This window comes from Vidua chalybeata, chromosome 18 (genome assembly GCF_026979565.1).
Source record: "Vidua chalybeata isolate OUT-0048 chromosome 18, bVidCha1 merged haplotype, whole genome shotgun sequence".
In the NCBI taxonomy this organism is placed as follows: Eukaryota; Metazoa; Chordata; class Aves; order Passeriformes; family Viduidae; genus Vidua; species Vidua chalybeata.
In genome coordinates, this window is record NC_071547.1 from 5,924,901 (window position 1) to 5,948,211 (window position 23,311).

A 23,311-nucleotide genomic window follows, 5' to 3' on the forward strand; every position below is an offset into this window, starting at 1 on the left:
GCTTTCTGTTCACAACTGCATTTCCCAGGCATTTTCTATCATTTTACCCTGCAGCATCTACAGTCATTGTCTCACATTTATATCCAGAGAGGAGGCAAAGAACCCCTGAAAAATTAAAGAGTCTGATGCTCCCAAAGATGATCTTAAATTTTGAAGCTTTCCCAGAGCAAGCACCATAATTGCTGTGGCACTGGAGCTCACAGGACACTTCCCCTAGAAAATATCACACAGCATTCATTCAAACTAAAGATCATGCTGAACTAAATAAGAAAAATGAGCATAGATGATCAGTGGGAAAGTGGTACAGAGAGCAGTGTTCTGGCCACCACACAAAGCACTCTTGTGCTGAAGGCTGCTGTATTTATGTGCTTCTTTTCTCAGTACTGAACGTCACCATTTCTAAGCAGAGCACCTTAGCAGCAAGCTTCAGGCACACATTTCCATTTAATAGCTGGAGGAGAGAAGGAGGAGGCAGAAAAATGAAAGAAAATGAAAAACTAATAAGTGATTATTTCTCAAAAATCAAGGTACAAGAGGGCAATCAAACCCCACAAACACAGTCATGCTGCTGTCAGCCCCACAACTGCTCCCTTTGGTACCTCATGCTCTCAATCATCCTCTGCATGTGTTCTCTAAAAAACATAACTCTGCTTCACATTTGTGTTTATTTTTCAAGCTCTATTTGCCTTAAATGAGTTCTAGCAAGCTGATCTTGGGATCAAACAATAACTAGGCTAGGACTCATGAAACAGGTTTATGATTTATTAACCACTGGTCATGCCCCCTCAGCTTCACTGCTGACATGTGCCTAGTCCTAGAATTTGGCATTTATTCTGTGGTGTCAGTCAGGACACTCCTCAGGGGCTCTGTGAAGAAGAGTAATGTTGAAGGAGAACAAGCAGCAATGATGGACACAGTCTGTCTTTGTCATCCATCAGCAGAATGTTGTGCCAGGAGTCCTGTCCATGCATTTCACCCCACTGCAGCTTGCCGTGCTGTGCTCTTCCCTGGACCCCAGTAAAACCCAGCAATGAAAAGCCCCAGCCACACACCTCAGCTGCAAAACCAAACCTCCCTCCACTTAATTTTAGTCCTAGCCAGTAAACTTGGCTCCTTTTTCAGTGCTAAAACATGACTTTCAGGGCTTAACCTGACATTGCCTGCATTTTAAAGGGTCTCCCTGCCTCCCTTTGTATAAAATAAAAGTGTCAGTCCTTCAGCTCATGGTTAATTGAAATGGGTTAGGCTGTGCAGGGCTCTGCTGAGGCAGAGTCAGCTGTGCTTTAACCACTGCAGGGAGCAGGGCAAGGCTGGCAGAGGATGTTTTATGGGGCAGTGCTAATGGATTGACACCGACCTTGCTGAGCCCAGTCCTTGCACAGCTGCTGGTGGGATTGCTGTAACCCTGGGGTAGCTGTTCCTGCTCCCAGCACTGGCTCACACACTGCCTCAGAACTCAATTTACTAAAATAAAAAACTGTCTACCAAACCATCACATTCTTCTTTGGGGAAGTTACAGGGCTTCGGATTTTTATTTTTATTTTTAAGTAGAAGACCATCAGAAGATCACAGTGCCTCAATGGACAAGAATTCCTGCCTGCAACGGCTCGGTAAGGAAACAATGGCACTTTAAAGATGTGCCTGTAGAAATGTTTCATGGATTAACTCTTTTTGTTGATCTTTTCTATCCAGCTCTCCACAAATGACCTGCAACTGCCCTGAAGCAGCGTGTTTTGGAAGAGCTGTGTTATTACAGGAGCTTGATTAGGGCTTATTGAAACTAATGGAAAAGTTGCCACTGACAGCTTCTTTTTGCTGGGTCAGTTTCAAATGTTTTCACAATAAACCTGCCCATTTACATAGCTTAGTGTCTAATTTTGGAAGATTGCTTTTGGGGCAAGCAATAATCAGCCAACCTCAATATTTCACAAAATCCGGTGAGTAAAACTGGTAGTTAATGCCTTTACAAACAGCTCCCAGTGCCATTTAGTTCTTACAATGGGGAAATTGGTTCTTTCTTGGCAATGAAAAGCAGAAGAGAAAAAGATCTTATAAGATTACAATCAAAAATACAAAACACACCCTTGGCAGGAGCTGCAAAGCAGTCAGTTTTTCAGGCAATGAAAATAAGCCCCAGCTCAGAATGCAAGGAGCTGCAGAAAAATCAATGCAAGGGCTGAACACTTCTCCTGACACCTTCCCTTTTCTGAATGGCTCTCATAAATTAGTTTTTTTAGCTTCTTGGAGTGCTGTGCTTCATAAAAGATTTAGCACTATCTGCATCCAGCATTCTAGTCACTCCCCAAAACATAATGTACTTGCTCATCCCAAAAATAATTATATAGAAAGCAAATTAAAAAATGCAAGATATATCAAATCAAGGAGAGTCGGTCTCAAATATTAATGCCTCAGGTCAAAAAGGTACAAAATTATAAAAGCACTCTTTATTGGCAATTGAAAAAGCAGCAGCTTGGCAAGAAATCAAGAAAACTGAGGCCGTGGTATATAGGTCTGCTTGAAGTGGTTCAGCAGAAAAATGAGGCTCCTATTCCTTGGAGTACATAAGTGGGTGCATAAATCCCATGGTTTCTAACTGGCTGCTGCCCTTGCTCATTTGTTTTGCATCACAAGGGTTTCAGGGAGGTGAACAAGAATTTTCAGGTAGGGGCTCCAGTTTTCCAGAACCTGAATATGAATTAGAGCAAGAGTTTCATGTTTGAAGCAAATTCACTAGTGGGGAGCCTCGGAAATGTCATATTTTCAGTTCTACTTACTTTGTCCAATTATTAGTACAACACAGGCACAGGTTTTTATTCTGTTACCCCTTCAGTGGACAAACAAATTCTGTTCATTTAAATCTAAATCAAAACTGCTCCAACAGGCCATAGTGTCTTAAAGGCTTGAAGAGAGAGGCAAAAATCTCTATAGCAACATGTTCCAATTGGTAATTATGCTCAACTTTAAAAATAAAAATATAAATACCCCACTTAAAATGTATTTGGATTTTTTCTTCAGCTCTTTGGCCTTTCAAGTTCACTTGAAGTGAACGAAATCTGTCCAAAAACCAGGAAAAATTTCAAAGTTTTGGTATTCACTCCTGGGAGATCATAACAGTCGGACACTTCTGGGCAGTGACAGTGGTCTTGGTTCCCTTTTTGTAGTCACCAGCAATTTGTAAAACTCATCAGGGGCTGCAAGCAACACATTTGCTGAGTAAGGCTTACTAAAATACCTTTTACCTGCTGGAGCCCTTCCAGGAAAGTGTTGGTACAAGTCTGCTGGTCAGTGCCACACCACCACTGACCTCAAAGTAAATTCACTTCTTTCCCCCTCAGTCAACAGTGCTGGATGAACACAGCAAGGGATTCTGGCTTGCACAATATGATGCAAATAAACAACTTCATTTTACTCAGGATTGAGCTGCCCATGCTCCTCCCTTTTCCTTTTTGTTCTTTATCATGGCTAAAGTTTTTTTATCTTGCCATGGATGTGTCCTCTGCTTTTACCATCACCTCTCATTTTAAAAGACTGTGGTTTCACTCCTCTCCTTCAGGCATCTTCATTACAGAGTACTTTAAAAACCCCAACAAAACCATAGTGCAGTGTGCCAGTCAATAGTGAAATTATGAGAAGTGTAATCTACTCTTCCCACCCTAATGAGCTGATGAGTAAATAACTGCCAGGCCATTGCTCTGAGCTATTGATCAGGGCTTCCCACAGAGCTGATGCACGGCAGAGGTACCTGCTGCTAACCAGCAGGGATCGATACAGGAAACTTCTGAAAACAATAATGAAAGGTTTCAGGCTCTCTCCACGCCTTCCCTCGTGTGCTGGGGCAGCAGATCTTCATTGCAGGATCAATTCTCACTCTTAGATCACACCTCCCACGCTGCTTCCTGCCTTTCACCTTGCAGAGGTTAAGCTTGTTCTGTAAATGCGCAGTACCCGGGCACCGAAGGCTGAGCAGGGGGAAGTTTATGGCAGGGAGTGAAGCTGAGGAACTCCACCTGCAGTGAGGGCTCCAGAGGAGATTTCCTCAGAGACCCCAGCCTTGCCTTCTCTCCCCTACCCATCTCAGCCACCACATCACACATTGGCTTCCTGCTGTGTCCAGAGCCAAGGATTCAAATTGCTTTACTTCCAAAAGCTTTGGAGGGGCTCCTCCACTGGATATCATCCTGTGTCACTCCTCCTGTTTTCCACACCCCCTTCCTTCAGTATCACATTTCAGGGCAAGACTCTCAAATTCTGCTGCATCTGTCCTTTTTTTTTTAAAACCTTTCTTTTCAAGTATCAGTTGAAAATTTTCTCCCCTTCTAGACCTCAAAGTATAAAATAATCTGGCCTCTGATCCTATTATTCTCTTGGATGGTCCAATTTTCTTAAGATTTATCAGAGCTTTTGTCCTCACCTTTTCTCTTTGAAACCAGGCACAGATATCAGACTTAAATGTTAATTTTGAAGTTTCCTTTTTATCTTTTTACAAAATTACATCTAATTTGAACTCTTATAATATGTAAAAAGTTCAACTTACATAGCTCCTGTTTTAAAGCACTAGAAGGTCTGAACAATTGCAAAGACTTTATTTCATTTGGTCATTTGAAAAGCAGTCCAATCCTGGAAAGCTTTTACAAGCTGTAAAAATAATCACATGACATTAAAATTTCTCATGATTTATTCACAAACAGGTCTAATTCAAACTTCAAGTGGAGTGAACCAGATACCATGTCTAGATCAACAACATATGGAAGCCAATTTCTCCTTCCCACAGAGCTGAGAGTCTGTAAACACAAACCGTAAGCTTTGTCTTTTATTTATGTATTGTCTCTCAATGACAGAAATCCTGAAATAAACATACTCTCTTCTTTCTATGGACTGCTGTCATCAATCTATATAATATCAAACTGACCACAAATAAAAACAAGATTTCCTGTTAGAAAATGGGGCATGTACTATTTTTAAATACTTTTGCATTGTATTTTTCAGATGGGAAAATTCAAGAAAACATTTGTGTCTTTCCAAACAAACAACATGGAATTCCAGTAGCATGGAAAATCCTCCTTGCATAGGGAGCCCTGATGCACAGCATGTTTTCAAAAGATTAGGTACTAAGTTTTCAAAATCAGTTTCCACCCTGACATATTTTTTCTGTGACAGAATAAAGTTTCAGATCATCAGAGTTTTCTGCAGGACCGAAGTTGCTTTTGGTGATTTGTTGTAGCAGTTCTTTGAGGCATGCACTGCTTCACCAATAGTGCCTTTTTTCCCCAGCATTCTTTGTATGCTCTGAATATTTGGCTTCCTCACATACCCCAGAAGGACACAACTGCAACAGTTCTTTTAAATAATGTCAACCTTTTCCTGCTCAAACTCCATAATTAAAGCTAAAAAGGGAAAGTAGATTGAACAAGACACTGTATCCCTTCCTTTTACAGTGCCCCAAATATTTTTTCTCAGGAAGATCCTGCAGCAGATGGGTACCTGTCTCCATTAAAATGCAGCAGAGGAAAGTCTAAGAATGATCAAGGGGACACATTGGAGTCTTCATGTTAAATAAACAAGAGAATTTGATGTACAACTAAGAAAACAGGGAGTGAGAAGAAAGCTTAGACAAGAGATCACAGAGGATAAGTTATCAAACAGAAGACCTTGAAGCAAAGCATATTTTGTTCATTTCAATAAAGAATAGAAGATTACACACAAGAAGATTATTACTTTCTCCTCTGACAGATTCATGCCTGTATCTTTTTTAAAATTTATTTTTATATAGCTGTACTATAATCAATTCCCTCTTTAGTCTCCACTCCCAGGCTGTAGATCTCAAGTCCCAAAAGCTGAAGTGCAGTTGAAGTTACTCAGTCAGGAGATACTGTCAGCTATGACATTAAGGAAAAAAAAAAAGAAAATAAGAAACCTGAAAACTATGAGGCCTTTAAAATGAACAATGGACAACAGAGCAGAATGCACGGAAAGCTATTGCATGCAGCAGTATCTAGACTGTTAAACTTGATATAAATAACTTGCAAAAAGTAAAAAGAAAATGTATTTCTTCTTAAGAAACAATTTATTGCAATCTAGACTCCCAACCTCATTTGAGCCATAGGTAAAAAGGCATAAAATATTGTGGTATAGATGCTAGTGACATTCAGCATTGGTTGTAAGGGCTCATTTCTAAGATTTTGGTTCATGGACTAAGTGGAAAGATCTAATCATGCAGAGTGTGAATTCTGCATCTACTAATTGAGGAGAAACACACCCACACTTCAGTGAAAACAAAGATGATATATGAACACAGAGGATGGGAGGGACCATGAAAAATGCCAGCCTCTCCTCTGATATATCAAGCAGTAAAAACAAAAAAGTAAAAGGCAGCTAGTGACCAACCTGGACCTTGCTCAACGTTAGAATCCCACCAGGTTTCTCCTCTCTTTTCTTCGTGAGGGTCACCTTCCTCACAAAGCAAATCTCAGCGTCCCTGTGAAAGTGATAATCAATAACTCCAGGACAAAAGATGGAAGATGGTAAAGTTCTCTTCCCATCACCTTGGGAAATGGTGCTAATAGACAAAGAAGAGCTGTGGTAAGTCTGCAATCACAAAAGGATAATCTCCCTGTCAAACAGAACGCCAGCAGACATCAGAATACTAATCAAGGAAAAGCTTTTCTGGTGCTCCTGGATGTGACTGGCATTACACTGTTGATGTCTGGAGTACAATGGTTTGACTGCCATAAATCTGGAGGTGCCATGTGTTTTCATGCAGTTAGGATCCAGCACAGGTTGGATTTTGCCTGAGAGCTCATGCATAGCATCATAACTGCTTTTCCAAAAATTGGATATGCAGGATAGAACGAAAAAGACCCCTCTGTATTTGAGGCTTGGGCTGCCATATGCCAATCCTATAGTGGTGGTAGCCAACACTAATCAGAGCTACAAGATGGCAGATTAGGAAAAAAAAAAAGAAAACCTACACTATGCAGGCACTTCATCTGACAGTGTGTAATTAGGCTGAGAAATTCATTGGCCACTGGATGCTCATTAAGGCTGAAACCATCCAACCATCCATCAAAGTTGAAAGGGGAGTGGGTGTCAGACAGTTATGCAATGTGGACAGATGACCCCAAATCTTCAAGAAGGTCCACTAAAACTCCACTTCCTGGTCTTAAGCCATATGAGGTTTTTTTTTTTTTTTTTTTTTTTTTTTTTTTTTGTGACTAGACATTAAGGCAGGGGAGAGGCAGCACAAATTATTCCTTCTCCTAGCTTTATTCTGGACTCCCACGTTACAGGTCAGGAGATGGGTCCAGTAACTGGATGGAGGCACAACCTGGCCATTGCCACATCCACAAATGATGCCCAGAGATTCCTGTTGACATGCTGTGCCATTGTTCCTGGCATGCACTGGCTGCTGTTCCAACAGGCACAGGAGCAGCCCATGTCCTGCATTCCCTGTGTGACAGGCAGGCATTTTAACACAGGTGCTGCCTTCCCATGCACAGCACAAGAGCTCCCAGTGTCTTTTGCAGCCTCCATCACCCCATTCAGGCAGTGCAAGTGAACCAAAGAAGGGAATCAAGGTAACAAGGTCTCTTCCTTTCCCCCAGGCACCCTTGTAGGCTCCTTTCCAACCGGAGGGATCGCAGGAGAGGAAAGGTTGGTGGGCTTCTTTCTTGCAGATCTGGCTGCAGTCCACACCCAGGCATCTGTTAGAGAGCTCACTAATGCTCTTTTATAGCAGATTTGGCCAGTAAACCTGGGAACAGCTGCACGAGCTGTGCCTGTGATCCATACAATTAATTTGTAAGCCTGTCATTGTTCATCACTAGATGACAGCAATGCACTTCTGAGCATGCCTTGGACTGCTGCTGGGGGCACGACTCCAAGTGCCTCTGTGACTTGTTTCCCTGCAGTAATCACAGCTCCACCAGGAAACAGAGTGAAGAGGATGCACTTGGGGAGATAACTCTGCATGGATGAGGTGCCACAGTCCCAAAGGAAGGAGACATCAGTTCAGGGGAATACAGATTAAAATAAACAGTGGAGCTCAGGATTTATCCCAAGGAAGAGACTGAAATATTGGCTCTCCTTTCATCACCACAGGGACAGAGGAACGTGTCATGCACGACTTCCCCACATCCACAGCAGCAGTGCTGCTGCAATACAGGGCAGAGACATGGAAAGAGAAGCTTCTAACCATTCCATGTAACTCTCCCTGCCAGAGATACCCATGCTGGCTACAGAAAACAGGTACCACAGGAGTGAAACCATGGAGATGGGGATGGAGGAAGGAGGAAAAAAAGTAAAAAAAACCCAGACAAATCAAACAGAGTGGATGCATCACCAATTCACAACCAAACACTGCTTCAGCTGGAGCAAGTATCATTTAATCCTCCAATCTCCATAGGAAGGCAGCCTATAAATTTAGTTGCACACATATATATGTACACCCACATTCACATAAATCCTTGTGTGAGAACGAGGAGCATGAATATCTGCAGCTTCAGTAATTCCTGGCCCTTCTGGCAAGAGAAGAATAATTTTTTGTTTTTTATGTCTGACAAGCCATTTATTTACACACAATTTTTTCATACAGCCCTTTTTCCTTCTCACCTGAAATTTTGCCTTTGCTGTATAGTTTTTCACTTATGATAATTATTTTAATTCTGAGGTAAGCTTTAGGGTAGACAGTCTTACAGAATATAAATGAAGCCCGTGGCCACTTGAGGTCATTAGACACTCCATGACAAGAAAATTATTTATGAGCAAGAAAAGTTAGTTTTCTGTACCTGTAAAGAATGAATTGATCCCTGGTAAGGGGAAAAAAAACCCGTGGAAACCAACCAAACAAAAATTTTACCAAAAAAACTCCCCTAACAACCCCTCAAAGAAATACAAAGAAACACCACCCCCTTCTAAACCAAAACCAACACAACAAAAAGAAAAAAAAAAAACAAAACCAAAAAAAACCCCAGAAACCCAAAAAACTCTCCAAAAAATAACCCCCAGCCCAGCTATAAAAGTACAGGGATAGATTCAATTGAGAAAAAGGAAAGACTCATGTGTGAATCTCTTCTGAAATAACAATTTTTCTGGATTATCCACTCACAGCTGTCAGGGAACCAAGCCTTGTTTCTCTCTCACTTTAGCATAATAATCTATGGTTATTTCCTTCTAGTTGGGATCATCAACTAACAAGCTGGTCATTTTGTCCTAGTGGAAACCATCAGCCAGAATTGCTCAACCTGCATAAAATATCTTTATAGAGTTCTCATTACTACAGGAAGAAAATCTTCTTAAAAGAGCTTATTAAAGGAAACTGCCAGTTCAGACATTCACCTTCATGACTCTCATAAAAGTCCCTTTTTTTTTTTTACAGAAATGAGGGACGTGGAGAAGGTAATAAACATACAAGCAACATTAATGTAATGAGTATTGATGACTGACTGGGAAGAAAAAAAAATAGCAAATTTCAGCCCCACAGTTCCTTGTAAGGTCTAAGAGGATCCAGTCTGACTTCCCACTAGGCAAGGTCCAGAGATCAGAAGGCAGAATGGCTGCTCCAGGAGATAAATGCCCTATGTTATTTTGGCTTTAATTTGTCTAGCCAGATGAAAAAGAAGTGGGCTGTTTTCTTCAAGAGAAATAGAATGGGTTACTAGAAGTTGAATCCTTGAATTTTTTGGCAAAGCAGTGCAAATTATTTTCTGTAGAATGAGAAGATCTTAAAATGAATGTCATCCTAAGAATAGCCCCACCCTCCTCAAAACGAACCTAATTAGTTCTTCAGTAAATGAACCCAGGTAGCTTTAAAGTCATGATGTCTTTTCAAACTCTCCTCTGGTTTTATGATTGTGCACAACATGTGTTGCTTTATCCATCAGTGCAACACATGATCTGGCAACCCAGTACTTCACTGCAGAACTGCCTCGTGCTTTTTGTGCACTTCCATTCTCCCTCCTCTTGTGAAATTCTCTGCCTCGTGTTCACTCCCCTCCCCACCAGCAGCTGCATTTGCCCTTTAGCCCAGCTGCTGGTCTGCAGGAAATCTCTCTTCCAGCAAGCATGACACTTGTTCCCACAGCCCATTCAGTACCTTGTACCTTGGAAAATGAAGTTCCTTAAGAAAACAGGAGACAATGTCACTGTGCTTAAAGGATGCTAATGCCTGGTAGGGGACTGGCTGCTCCCTGTAATGAAAGGGAATGTGGAACCAGCCTCAACTTTTGCAGCTCTTCAGGGAAGGGTTGTTGTTTTCCCTCTTTAAATAAATTTTGAGCAGACGACAGGTGAACTCTAACTGCAACTCCCTCTGTAGGCAATAAAGCACCTGATGGAATTTCTGCACATCTGTGAGTGAAGTGATATGGATTAATCAACATATATCATCATCTACATGGAATGTATTAAAGCCTCCCCTGGACTGCTGTGCAAGTACATCCTCCTGACATTATTTTGATATTCATATCTCAGCCTTTATTTATTCCTCATCTTTTGAGGTGACGGATGAAGATTAGAAAAAACAAATCTCAGGGAAGAGTTTTCATTTGAAAAATATTTGCTCCAACCTTGCACACTGTATGTCAGGGCTGTTAAAACCAGATTAATTTTCTCCATTGGTTTTCATTCATGGGATGGTAGGAAAAACTGGCTGGTCATTTCTTGACATTTTCTATCTCCAGACCTCCAAATGGAAAACATGTAAAAGTGACATTTCTTTTCAGGGAAAAGGTTTGATTTACCATCTGATTTACCATTTCATTTACCAAAACTCTCCAGTGAGAGCTTTGCAGTTAGTAGAAAGTTCATTTTAACTTACAATGGGAATTTGGAAAAATGTTATTGTAAGTTAATTTTGCCAATGTGCAAATGAGAAACTGAGATCCTCTGAAATGGTAGAAATTTACAAAACTGTGCCTTCCAAACTTCATTGGGGTGGGAAGTCCAGCAAACATCAGGTTGTGGTTTGTAAGTTTGAAAAGATATAGTTCTTAATCCAGTAGAATACATTTAAATAAAAATGTATCAAAGATCACAGAACTATAGAGGAAGCTGTATTTGTCTCAACACAGATATAATTTGATTAAATCATAGGGATACTGGAAATATCAGTGTTGATTTATGCATTACTCTTTGAAATTTTGGCTTTAACAGCATCTCCCACTGAGTCTTGAGACAGTCTTGCAAGTTTTGGAGGACTAGCTTCAAAGAATAGCTGTTCTTTGATGCCACATGGGCTTTCCTGTCTCAGACTGATTTCAACCAACTTTCTCTAAAATTCAGTTTTGTCAAAAAAAAACCAGCCAAACTGAAACACTCAATTTAAACCATGATATGATAGTAAGTCTTCAAATTCCAGTCTAAATTTATCCAGAGCCAGTTTTTACATGATTTAGTGTTTTCTCATCAACACCATTCTCCAGCTCAAATAGCTATTTTTTATATTTGTAGTTCCTCCTAGATGAATCTTCTGCACCTTAAAACTACTTTTCAGCCAACCTGGCTAAACAAATGGGCCTATTCATCAACTTATCCTCCAGAATGTTCCCAATTATGAACGTGGTTCAAATGCCAGATCAAATCTTTCTAAATAAACCTCCTCACCAATCTTTGTGGGTAAACATCTGTCACACACTTAAGTCAACTGAAGGGAGAAGGAGATTTGTGGCCAGACAGGTACTTGCTGTACTCAATTTCTCTTCACTGGTTCATCCCTCTGGTTTCCTGCAGCTTGGCAGGAGCAGGAGGCATGTTTGTAGCAGCCAGCTCTGCATTTGGGAAGGTTTGCTAACGCCCTTTTTATGGATGTATGAGAACACAATTCACAAGGGAGGTGTTTTAAGACAGACACAAGTACCTGATCAAATGCCACCAGCAGCAGGACATGCTGGATAACGAGGATATCCCAGTGAGAAGAATGCCCAAGTCCAAACCCAGACATGATTAGAGCAACTAAAAGAGCTGGTGAAGGTGTTTAGCCCTGTCACAGAGCAGCAGCCAAGCCCTAACAAGGGGAGCTCAGAGTTTAATTTCTGCAGGCACTGCACTGCACCAAGGGCTGCAGGTACCAGAGCAGCTGGTGCTACCAGCACTGGAGAGAAGCCACTGGACACAGCAAACAGATTTTTTACATGACAAACCCCTCAGCCAACAACCCCCTCAGCCAATTCTCACATGTACTTTTCTGCTTAAATCAATGGCATGATGAGGAAGGACTTGCCTTGTGGCAGGATTGTGTTTCATTGGTATCACCTGACAGAGAAGAAGAAAGGAAGAGGTATTCAGGAATCTTACAGGCCACCAAAAACCTGCAGCTCCACCTCTGCAGCTTGCTTCCTTTACACTGGCAATTCTCATCTCTACTACTTGTCAGCTACAGAATTAAACAGGGCATCTTTAGCAGCAACAATGTACCCTAATTAGAATTTTAAAAGAAATTACTTGCTTAAGAGCTCACTCAACACTATTAGGAATACACATTCCTTTTTGTTATAGAATGGGAGTGTTTTGGTAGTGACAGCCTCTTTTGACTAAATTTCTCTCTGCATCCTGACAGTGTAACGTTAATTTAGCACTATGCCTGTCAGTTATCTTAGCATGATAATTCTGTCTTCCAGCTGGGGAATAAAGCTTTAATAAAAATATTTATGGAACATATGATTTTTCTTAATGATGCCTAAGTTGGGCAGGCTCAACTACAGTAGCTAAACAAAATGCACCCAAAACAATTATAATCAATTCTTTTCAATCTAGCAGCACTTAGACTTGAAGCATTAACAAATGCCAGACTGGGAGCACTGAGAGCAAAGTCACTGAAATTAAACCAGTATCAGGGAAAAGATGTACTAATCAGCAATCTGAAAGGACTACTCTGCAACTGCTTGGACATCTGTACCCTTAATGCCTTATGCTGCTTTGGTTGGGTCTTTTTGAATCAAATGCTCAAAAAGTCACTGCTTGGCAGTTCCCAGAAAGTGACATTTAGAAGTGTGGTCAGGGGAAATAAAGTGAAATGCAACAGACAAGGCTCAGCAGAAGAGAGCCCATTCATCTTTCACAAGTGAGCAGGTGGAGGAACCAGGGCAGATTTAAACACAGACAAAGGAGGAACCAACTGAGCAAACCAAGAACATATGGTCCAGAGTTGCCATTGCACCATCTGCCTCCGTTTGCGATGGAAATGCCAGAGATGGGAGTAAATCCATCTTTTGAGCAGTGGCTGGACAGCCCCTCATTCCACAGGGAATGCAGCTCCCTGAAACAAGACATTCCAGGAAAAACTATTCTTGTTTACTTATGAAAAGCTTATGCTTTAAATTTTGGCTGCTCTCATCTAAAGCCTTTCTATCTTGCTTCCATCCAAACTATACATCTCACAAAACATAACTGGCAGTCCTAAAATCAGGAATAGTTGCTGGAACAACTGAAGTAATCTTTGTAGTTGGCTGAAAGTCATCTGAGACTTTTTACAATATTCACAGAAATGTCGACTGAAAAAAGCCCAAAACAAACTAAAAATCAGTTTCATCAGTAGTAACATGTTTACAACTTGAATGTTTTTATTTATCCAGGAACCAGCAAAGAAAATCAGTGAAAAGGATGAAATGAAGGCTGTTCCCCCAGGGCTGAGGCTATTTTAGAGGTAGATTATCTCCAACTTTCTCCATAGGAGAAACTAAAGGTGATAGCCAAGCCTGATACCACAATCCTATTCTGCAAAGTGGAAATACTCATCAAAAAACTTCCGAAAAAGAACAGCATTTTCCTGGCAGCTAATCAAGCAAGAACTACTGTTTTTCTCTAGGAATGACCAATTCATTGTTTCAATGTCAGCTTTTATTTGGGGGATACAGCACAGGATATCAATGAAGATGTGCAGGCATGGAAACGATTCTTTCTGACAACTGTCATCTTCAATTACTGTTTTCCTGCCTACCTCAGTCTTCTTGTCTTAACCTGTTGTAGTGAATTCTAAAATCCCCCCTGGGACCCTGCCATCATGCAATAGTTCCTGGCAAAAAGGGATTCCAGCCTGTCTCAATTAGATCTGTGACTTGGTGCAGTCATTACACAATTGCACAGGAGCAGCTGGAAAGAGTGAAAGTAGTATAAAACACACATGCACAAGTGCAGCCCAGAGACACATTTCTGTGCATTTGTAAGCTGTATTGCTGTAAATTAAAAATTATATTTAAAATTACTCCTGAGTTTTTAGCCAGCAAGCAAGTTCAGCACAATCTCACCCAGAGATATTAAAAGAGGCAGCAGTGGTTCCACTGATGGAAACCAAATGAGGGCTCAGTTTTGATACAATAGGAGCACACATGGACTAGAAGCAGAGACCAGGCAGCTACTATAGCACTGAACTAACCTCAAACTCCTGTGAAAAACCCACTGGGAGTTGAAACAACATTAATCCATTTTCAAGTGCTTGGAAATCAATCAATAGATTTGTACTATTGGCAAGGCTCAGCCCACATCTTCTGAAAGAGCTGCTGATTTGCTTTGGAGAACAGCAGCTTTGTCTTTTCAGGAGAAAATTTTGTTTAGCTACAAGTCCAAGGAATTCCCTCTGAGAAAAGAGATCAGCTTGATCTTCAGCCAGATGTCTGCCATTAAAAGACAAACAGGCACTTCCTCTGTATGGGGCTCATTGGTACACCTAGAGGCTTAGAAGGGTCTCCACAGCAAGGTGATGCAATTCTTGTGCTTCTTGCAGTGTAACCTGGACCACACAGGCCTTGAGGAGTCAGAGCACTTGTGCTGGAAGAATTTTAATACCCTTAAATATTATTATAATATAATAATTATTCCAAATATGAGCCAGAAAGCTGCTGTATAAACATCCCCCAAAGCCAGTGGGACAATATATGCTATACTAAGCTGTCTTGAATCCCAGAACACAGGAAAATGCAAGAACATTTAAGCAGCATTTAATTCTCTTTCCATCACACCTAAATTGCCTATTCTGTTTGAGAACAGATTGCTACTTTCCCAGTTTCTTCACAATAAATCTTCATTACAATCTGATCGATACGTGACCCTTGTCCCCTTGCAATCAACTTTGCCAATAGTTCCAGATGCATGATCAATGCCTGTATTTAAGCCTTTCCCACTTTGCTGTAAGTTACACTTGTAGCACACCTGCTCACTTGTGTTTATGGTACAATAAACATGTTACTGATGTAAACTTCACACACATCCTTCCCTACAAGATCTCAGTTTTCCCTGGGAAAGGTGATGGCTTTATAACTGAGAAATTCTTGAGAATATTACTGTCTTCACAACCATGAAAACAATTAGATTCCATGAAAGAATAACTATGATTTTATTTCAAAATTAAATCAGAAAAACAGGAAATTTGTGAGACTGTACAGTAATTAAAGTAATGAAAACTCTCATATTCTGATTTTGCTACATTTTCCTAGCTTGCCTTGGTCACCAGGAAGTCATAGTTATTCTGCTTTAAGTGGCAGCTTCCAGTGCTCATTTATTTACACACACTGTGCACTGACACATTCACAAGTGTGATATTCTCTGCCTCTATCTGCTGCCTTTTTTTGACTCAATAAACCCCACCATAAATTGACCTATTCTGTCTTAGTTAAGGCAAATCTCCTGCCTTACGGTTATCACAGGCAGCAACATTTAATTACCCACCCGAATTTATTCATTTTCATTTAGGCCTGCTGCACCTCCAGCATGCTGTGACTGATGTGGTCCAGGAAGTAATTTGCTCTAAAGAAGAATAAGAGTCCTTGGCATTTGTAAAGCAGTTATCACCATCACGTACTTTCACTGAAATCACAGGGCAAACTGCTCGTTACAACTGCAATTCATACCAAGCCTAATTTCCAACATGATGTAAATTCAGTGTATCATGTTGCATTGTAGAAGAATACATTTGCCTGCCTGGTTTCAAGGTTCATCTTCGTTAGGACTTAAACTCCACAGTTAGCTACAATAAATCAGCTCTACAAAAAAAAAAGGCTCTGGTAGCAGCAGGTTTCCAGTCTTTGTTTCAAATCATCCCTACCTGTAATTAATGCTTCATCATTGTCCTTGAGGGAGAGCATCTGTTTCCACAGATCATGCTAATGCTTGGTTAAATACAACCATCTTTACTGTTCCCCAAAACATATTTGGCAGATCTTAAAAACAGATTGTATCAGATTTTTCAGGAGGTTTCTACAACTGCTTTCCTAGACATTTTATCATTCCCTTTGCATGTCTCAAGCAATGTTTTTTTTTTCTTTTCATTAACTGACAAGGAATTCCATCCTACTTCCACTGCCTGGAGACAGAGCTGCAGTATAGACCAATATCCTTATTGTGTTATCATTATTCTCAATTACAGTAAGGCACAGTCACAAACAGTGCAGGATATGACCATTAGCAGCCCCCCTATTAGTACTGGGGAAAGTAAAGGGTGAAGATAATTGGTAAAGGGATACCAAAACTTGCAGCAAACACACATTCCTCAGTGTGAGAATTTCAGGCCCATTCTGTCCTTGGAGAAAGCTCTGCCTACAGACACAATGCAGAAAAGGCAGTAAGTCCAACCACAATTTGCTTAACCCCTTCCTTTCCTTATCAACCCAGCTCAGCTGCAGAGACAAAACTCATTGTCAGTGATCACATGTGATAAGAGACCTGAGTGCCTTTTAAAAATTTTTTTGTAGTTGTATTTCTTTTATTCTACAAAATACTGATGCTTTCCCTGATCTCTACTGTTTCACCACAAAGCACAAAAGCCACCAAAAGACACACCATGGTCTAACAGGGCAATCCCATGCAACACCAGCAAAAAACACAGATTATTTTTCCACTGCTGTGTGGGAAAACAGCAGCTGGGACACACCAAGTTTATGGCACATGGCTAAGCTCTCATAAGCCTGAGGTAGGAGCAGAAATGGCAGGGCAGGCTCTGACACCCTCTGCAGTAACAGCTGCCTGGGCTTCAGTGGCTCACACCACCTTTCTGCTTTCCCTACACTGCAGGCAGAATGGGGATAAACAACAGGGATGTAACAGCTGTGGGATGTAACTCCTGCATCCAGCCTAAGCCTGTGCAATTGCTGTGAACACATCATAAAAATCTCATTTATTAACATGAATTACAAGTATTTGCTTGTCTCACTGTAGGTAGAATAAGGCTGGCTCAGAGTTTCATTCCTCTAATGGTTAAGAACCACTATTTGCTGTACATTACTAAGAGAAGCACCGGCAATTAATAAACAGCACACCGATCTCCACTGTTACAGATCTGCAGAAATTAAAGAAGATATTTAACAGCCAATGTCCCATGTTTCTGGGAGATATTTAATACCCACTTCCCATTATTTCACTCTACAAGTTGTGGTACTTTGAAGTAAGGTCACAGCACCAGCACCTTCAGAAAACTCCCAGCTTAGACAGATCATAAGAATGCAATATGCTTGAGATGTTTTAGTCTCATATAGGATTAAAAAGAGCATAGACTCCAGGAACTGTTGGTTAGGGCATTGGGGTTTGAGCCAACACAAATCCATTGTCAAGACAGAAATTATATTCTAACTGCAAAGTAAAAGAGGATAATTCTAATGATCAAAGATTACAAAGGCAACAGTCTTAGGATCAAATAATCATATTGCCAGCAGAACCATTTTATGGAAAGTATAGCTCATGATAGAGTTTGATAAATAGCACCTCATTAGCAGAGACTCAAGGAGCCAGAGGTTAGTGGGAGTTAGAGTCCAGCCAGATTTGTAACATCGTTTTCAAATTAAACCATTCATTTAAAACAGCCATGCAAACTAAAAGCTGAGTTTTACAGTTCCTGTACATTTGTTACCCTAATCAGGTACCTGCCATCATTTTCTCCCCAGTATACTACAAAAAGAATGATTTTCCCATTCCCCCTTTTACATCGGTACAATTGTCTGGTGTTTTCAGGTAAAAGCTTTAATTGTCAGCACGTGGCAAGTGTAACAATGGAGGAATTTGCACATCTGATGTTCCTTAAACAGGAAGCAAGCTTAGCAATCCAATTAGCTGTCTTTCATGATAACTCTAATTTCTAACCTTGGGTAATGCTCTTCCATGTAAATCACTTTGTGCTCTGATCTCCCAGTGTGCCTGGCATTTATTTGTCACTGTCAAAAAAAATAATACCATAAACTAACATATTTTAACTCTGAAAGTTAAAAAGTAAGGGTATTACAAATGCAGCTGATAACAGCATTCACAATCCCATTCCAAGCTTCTATTGGATTAGTCATTGTACAGAAAAGAATAATTGAGCAATCATATGACAGGGATTTCTGTTAGGGAAGAGTCTGTTATGAATTCAGACACCCAAAAAAGAGCAAGAGCAAGCTAAGAAGATTCTGAGTCATCCCAGCAAGAGAGCAAAATAAGCACCAAGTGATCTCCCACCAGTGGTCCAGCTCCAGCAGACAGAGTGACAAGCTCATGCTCTGAAGTCTCAAACTGTTTTGTCCAACCCATTGAGCAGAAAGTGACAGCGTTTAACTGCAAAGAGTGTAGAGGAAGGAGAAAGTTAAGCTGTTGTCTCCTTCTAACAATGACATTCAACTGGTTATTACTTCAGAAATTGTGAAGGCAATTTCTGTTTAATTCTTTCAGAAAGTCCCATCTGACTCTGAGTTACACCTGCAGGTGAACTCGTCTGAAACCTCTGAGGCAGAGAAAAGAGACTGCACAGACAACAGATCCTGGGAGCTACAAAGCTCCTCACTGTTTTTTCCTGAAAGGCTCCACATGACAAGGATCACATACAGCACTCACACATCAAAGACTACCCCAGCACCAGGCACAAGTTTTAAAGCTTATTGCAGCACATAAACACCACCTACCTCCATCCTGGTACCTTAACTTTGACTTGATCTTTGAATCCACATCAGGAGTTTCCTCTTACTTTGATTCAAACAAAGCAGTAAGGGCATATGTACTTTGCTATCATCACATAAAAAATCCTTAGTCTTTTATCAAATTAGGCTTGTTTTATTGTAAGACTGAGTGACCCTTGGAGAATGAATAAGCTTTTTTCCTTCCTTCATGTATCTTTAGACAAATGTCACATCAGGTTAATATTTGGTGCAGAATTTGGCCCTTTTGCAATGAATTGCAAAAGCTAACAAATAAAAAATAGAATAAACAAAAGAAAAGACCAGGTAAGAAAAATTATAAGGGAAAACAAAATGCTCATAACCTTTATGAACTCACCAGTACACGTTCCCCTGTAGTAGAAGGGTAATTCAGTCCTCTGTGCAGCTGATAAGAGTTGTCTCAAAAGCAGTCAGCAACTCTCAAGTTTTTTTTTTATTCCTGGAAGTTCTTCCTATTACAATATTTTACTTGTAAAATAAAATACTTATAAACATAGTCAAGAGCACTCTTACATACAACAAGAACAGAACAGAAATAATTTCCCTTTCTCTATAATTTCAGAAGACTTCTCTAAGCTCTTAACAGACTTGAAAAGCAGAGCAGCTCAACCACAATCCTTTTGTATTGCTAAAGGCACCTGTTTACCAAATGCTAATTGAAGTTAATCAGACATCAGTTAGGAGAGGAGGCATTGATTTATTAAAGAAATATGGATATTGATCTAGCACCAATATCCAACTATGATGGACAAAAACTCTCTAACAGTTTTAAAGTTAGAAAGTGTATGTTTATTGCGACGCCGGGCAGCGTGCGGGACAGCTCCCAAATACACACAGCGCCTTTCAAATGATTACAGAGTCCTTTTATCCACACAAGAATTGAATACCCAAAATACAGATACATATTCATACTTTTGGTACATCCCATTCCTCGCTTCCTATGCTAATCATTCCAAAAGCCATTAAGCATGCGTAGTTTGTTCCTTGAAATGGGTCGGTGGTCCCTTTCATGGGGAGGGGTCCCAAAATGAGGAAGTAAATGAAGTCTTCCTCATTCTGACCTTTCTACCTTTTCAATGCAAATATGACAAATGAGCCTTGGTAGAACTCCCATTCCTTGTCTTCAATTGGTTTCAGAACAGAGGAGGCCCACAATTGTCTTATGTTCCTAAAAGCTATTTGTCAGTTTCTATATTCTTCATTATAAACCCAGCTAACTAAACATTTTGTTGACAAGCAATCAGTTATTAGTTAACTACTAACTCTTAACTTCATCAAGGCCTACTTACAGAATCCCTTTATTTTAATTAACTCTAGTAAGGCTTGTCTCTAACTAAAATCTTAGCTCCTCTAAAATCTCTAAATCTCTTAAAGTTTATGTTTCAGCATTTTCACCTTTTCAGATCAAAATCCCCAGTAGCTGTAGCTTGTCCAATTACCCTGCTCTAACTAGAGAAGGAGCTGCCTGTCTGTCTGAAGTTACCTTCTGCCTTGCTGACCATTTCGATTCGTGGCACAGAGTTTGCAACTTGTAGTTTTTGACTTGTCTGTTGCAGTTATGAATTATCTGTGTATAGTTTCTCTAGTAAATTCCTCCTGGGTAGTATTTTTATGAGCAAAATAAACATATTTTTGAAGTAGCACATAATTTTACTAAAATATTCTGTTAAATCAAAAGTAATTTTTCTAATTAAAATGCTTTGTTAGTGAGGATAATTCCTCTTTGTAGGCAAATCCTTCTTTTTAGCCATGAAAAGGAGTTCTTAACAGTGTGTATGCTCTCATAAATATTCTTATATTTCTTCTCAGATATTTAGCAGCATTCTTGTTGTTTACACTTCATTTGTTTGCACTTTATCAAAACTGCAGTGGAAGCTGGCCTGCTGCTATGATCCATATCCTTCCTGGTCTTTCTAGTCTGATAAAACATTAAATAATATTAAAAAAGAAGAGAAAACAAACTGAGGGTTTTGTTTTATGAAGCCATCGAAACTTTAAATTTTCAATTTTCACAAATAAAAAGACACCCAATTCTGGAATAAATAAAAATTATCTCATTATTATAAAGATAAATTTACTGTAAGTGAATAATGTTGATATCATGGGTGCCTGATTTGCAATAATTTACTTATTGAAGGACTGTAAGCCAGGCAATTTGCATTACAATGGTTAAGTACTTTAATTCAATTATGGAATTACTATTGGATGATTAAAGACTGAGTACAAATAACAAATAAGTCTGAGTTCATTTTATTTATCTACTAGCTGCTAACTACATGACTTAGCAAGCTGTTTAATTAAACTTGTCCCTATGGGAATTTATCTGGTATTGCTAAAAGTAAATATATACAGGAATTCACCAAGGAATGACCTTACCTTCCTAGGAATGGTTTGGGATTGGAAAGCAAGAACTTGTCTTTTTTCAAAACCATTGGGACAAAAACCTTTCATGAACTTCAGGTTATAAAACCAAGAAGAAATATCCCCACACTCTCACTTGGGAGTTCTATAAATAAATCCATACAAAACCGGACGGAGCACAGAAGAAAATAAAAATTGGACCATAAATCTGTGGCTGGCTTCTCACTCAACATGGGTTTACAAAGAAAGAACGAATGCCTTGCTCATGTGCAAGGTTTTAGATCAAAGTGAAAAGTCTTTGCTATCTGTTGGGAACCTGGCTTAGTCAAGAGGTATTTAGTGAGGTTGCAGGTTCCTCTTCTGGTAAAAGAGGATTTCCTTGCAGTTAGACACCCAGCTTCATGAACAGGCAACTCCTGCTCCTTTGGGCTCCTCCTGGGCCCTAAACATTCCTTGGCTGTGCTCGCTCTTGGAGAAATGAAAGCTGGAAGTTGCTGTATTCTACAAAGAGGCCAAATTGTAAAAATCTCTTTATTTAATGTACTCATCCTCTCATTTGTCCCTTTGGCACTCCAAGGTTATTGTTAATGAAAGTCACAATTCTGCAAAGTATTATTAAATCTGCTTAATGGGCAGCAATTTGCATTGAATGTGCATGTGTGGTGTGAACACACACAACTCCTCCAACACCACCAAGTTATTGTTCAAGTCTTGGACTACAGTTGTGCTTTTTGGCATGCTGAAGACTACTTGGTAATGGCTGGGAAGCTGGAGTGTTTTGATCACTAATTATAACTCTGCCATAATTGCATTACTGGGTTATTGACTTCTCCCTCACCCCATCTCTTTAACTGAGTCTGTCATTACAGCCCTGATAGATTTTAACAATTTTTTGGGGCATCTGCCTTTCTATAAATGCTCTGTACAGCACAGGCTCTGATGGGCCTGACTCCTCTAGTCACACAACAGACCAAAAAAAAAAAAAAAAAACCAAAAAAAAAAAACCAAAAAAAAAAAAACCAAAAAAAAAACCAACCCAGAATTTTTTAATATCAGTAATCATTAGCATACAGTTGCTTCCCAAGGATAAAATATGGGCCAATGTATATGTGCATTCAAACCCAGCATTCACAGTATTTTCCATTAAAAGATGTTGGCAATTTAAATATTTCTGGTCCTTTCCTCTTATTGTACCAATCACATTTCTAATTTCTCCCAGGGTCTTCCAAGAAAATGATTTAACACACAGTGCAGATCTTCCATGTAAAAAAGACCAGAATTTTTTAATTACAGTCGTTTCAAAGGATCTAATAGCAATAAGGTTCCCATAAATGTTCAGAATCTAACAAGCTTCATAGCACTTTGCAAGGAGTAGCAATCATTCAGCAGAAATGTTAGAATGCCCTTTATTCCCTTTCTCTATTTCCCAGCAAGCATCCCAGGAGAATCATGAGTTTTAAATTTGCTCAGGCATGAAGGGATTGTGCTCCCCTTGAGCCTTTGTATTATGATAATGCATACATAAAGGTAAGTTTTATTAATTGGAGATCTATCCACAGGGGTTACTGCAACAAAGGAGGCAGGGGAAAGAGAACAGAATGGAAGAAGGAATGACCCTACTGTGCAATGATTCCAAGATCCAAAATCCAATCCTGATACACTCCCCTTTGAGCCTGCACCTCTTTACTTGTGCACTGATTTAATGTGAACTGTTCCAGGCAGCACTAACTTTTTACAACTCACTCCAATTTATCGTCTTTAAAAAAAAAATCAATACTCCAAACTCACCTTTGTACTTATCTTAAGAATTGCTCCCAGGCAAGATTGGAATTCATTACTGTAGCCTTTGCATAAAAGTACTGTGAGTTCATGCTCTGTGCCTTCCTAACAGCTCTCCCTGCCTTCTTAACACCAGGAGCACAGATGTGATAGATTTCTCAGTATTTTCCTCATTGCTGTCAAATTACATTATATTTCACTCTTTCTTATTTGTGTCATATCTGTGACTCCTCTCATTATTGCTTTCTTCTTATTTCTTTTCACATTTTAATAGCTGAAGGATACCA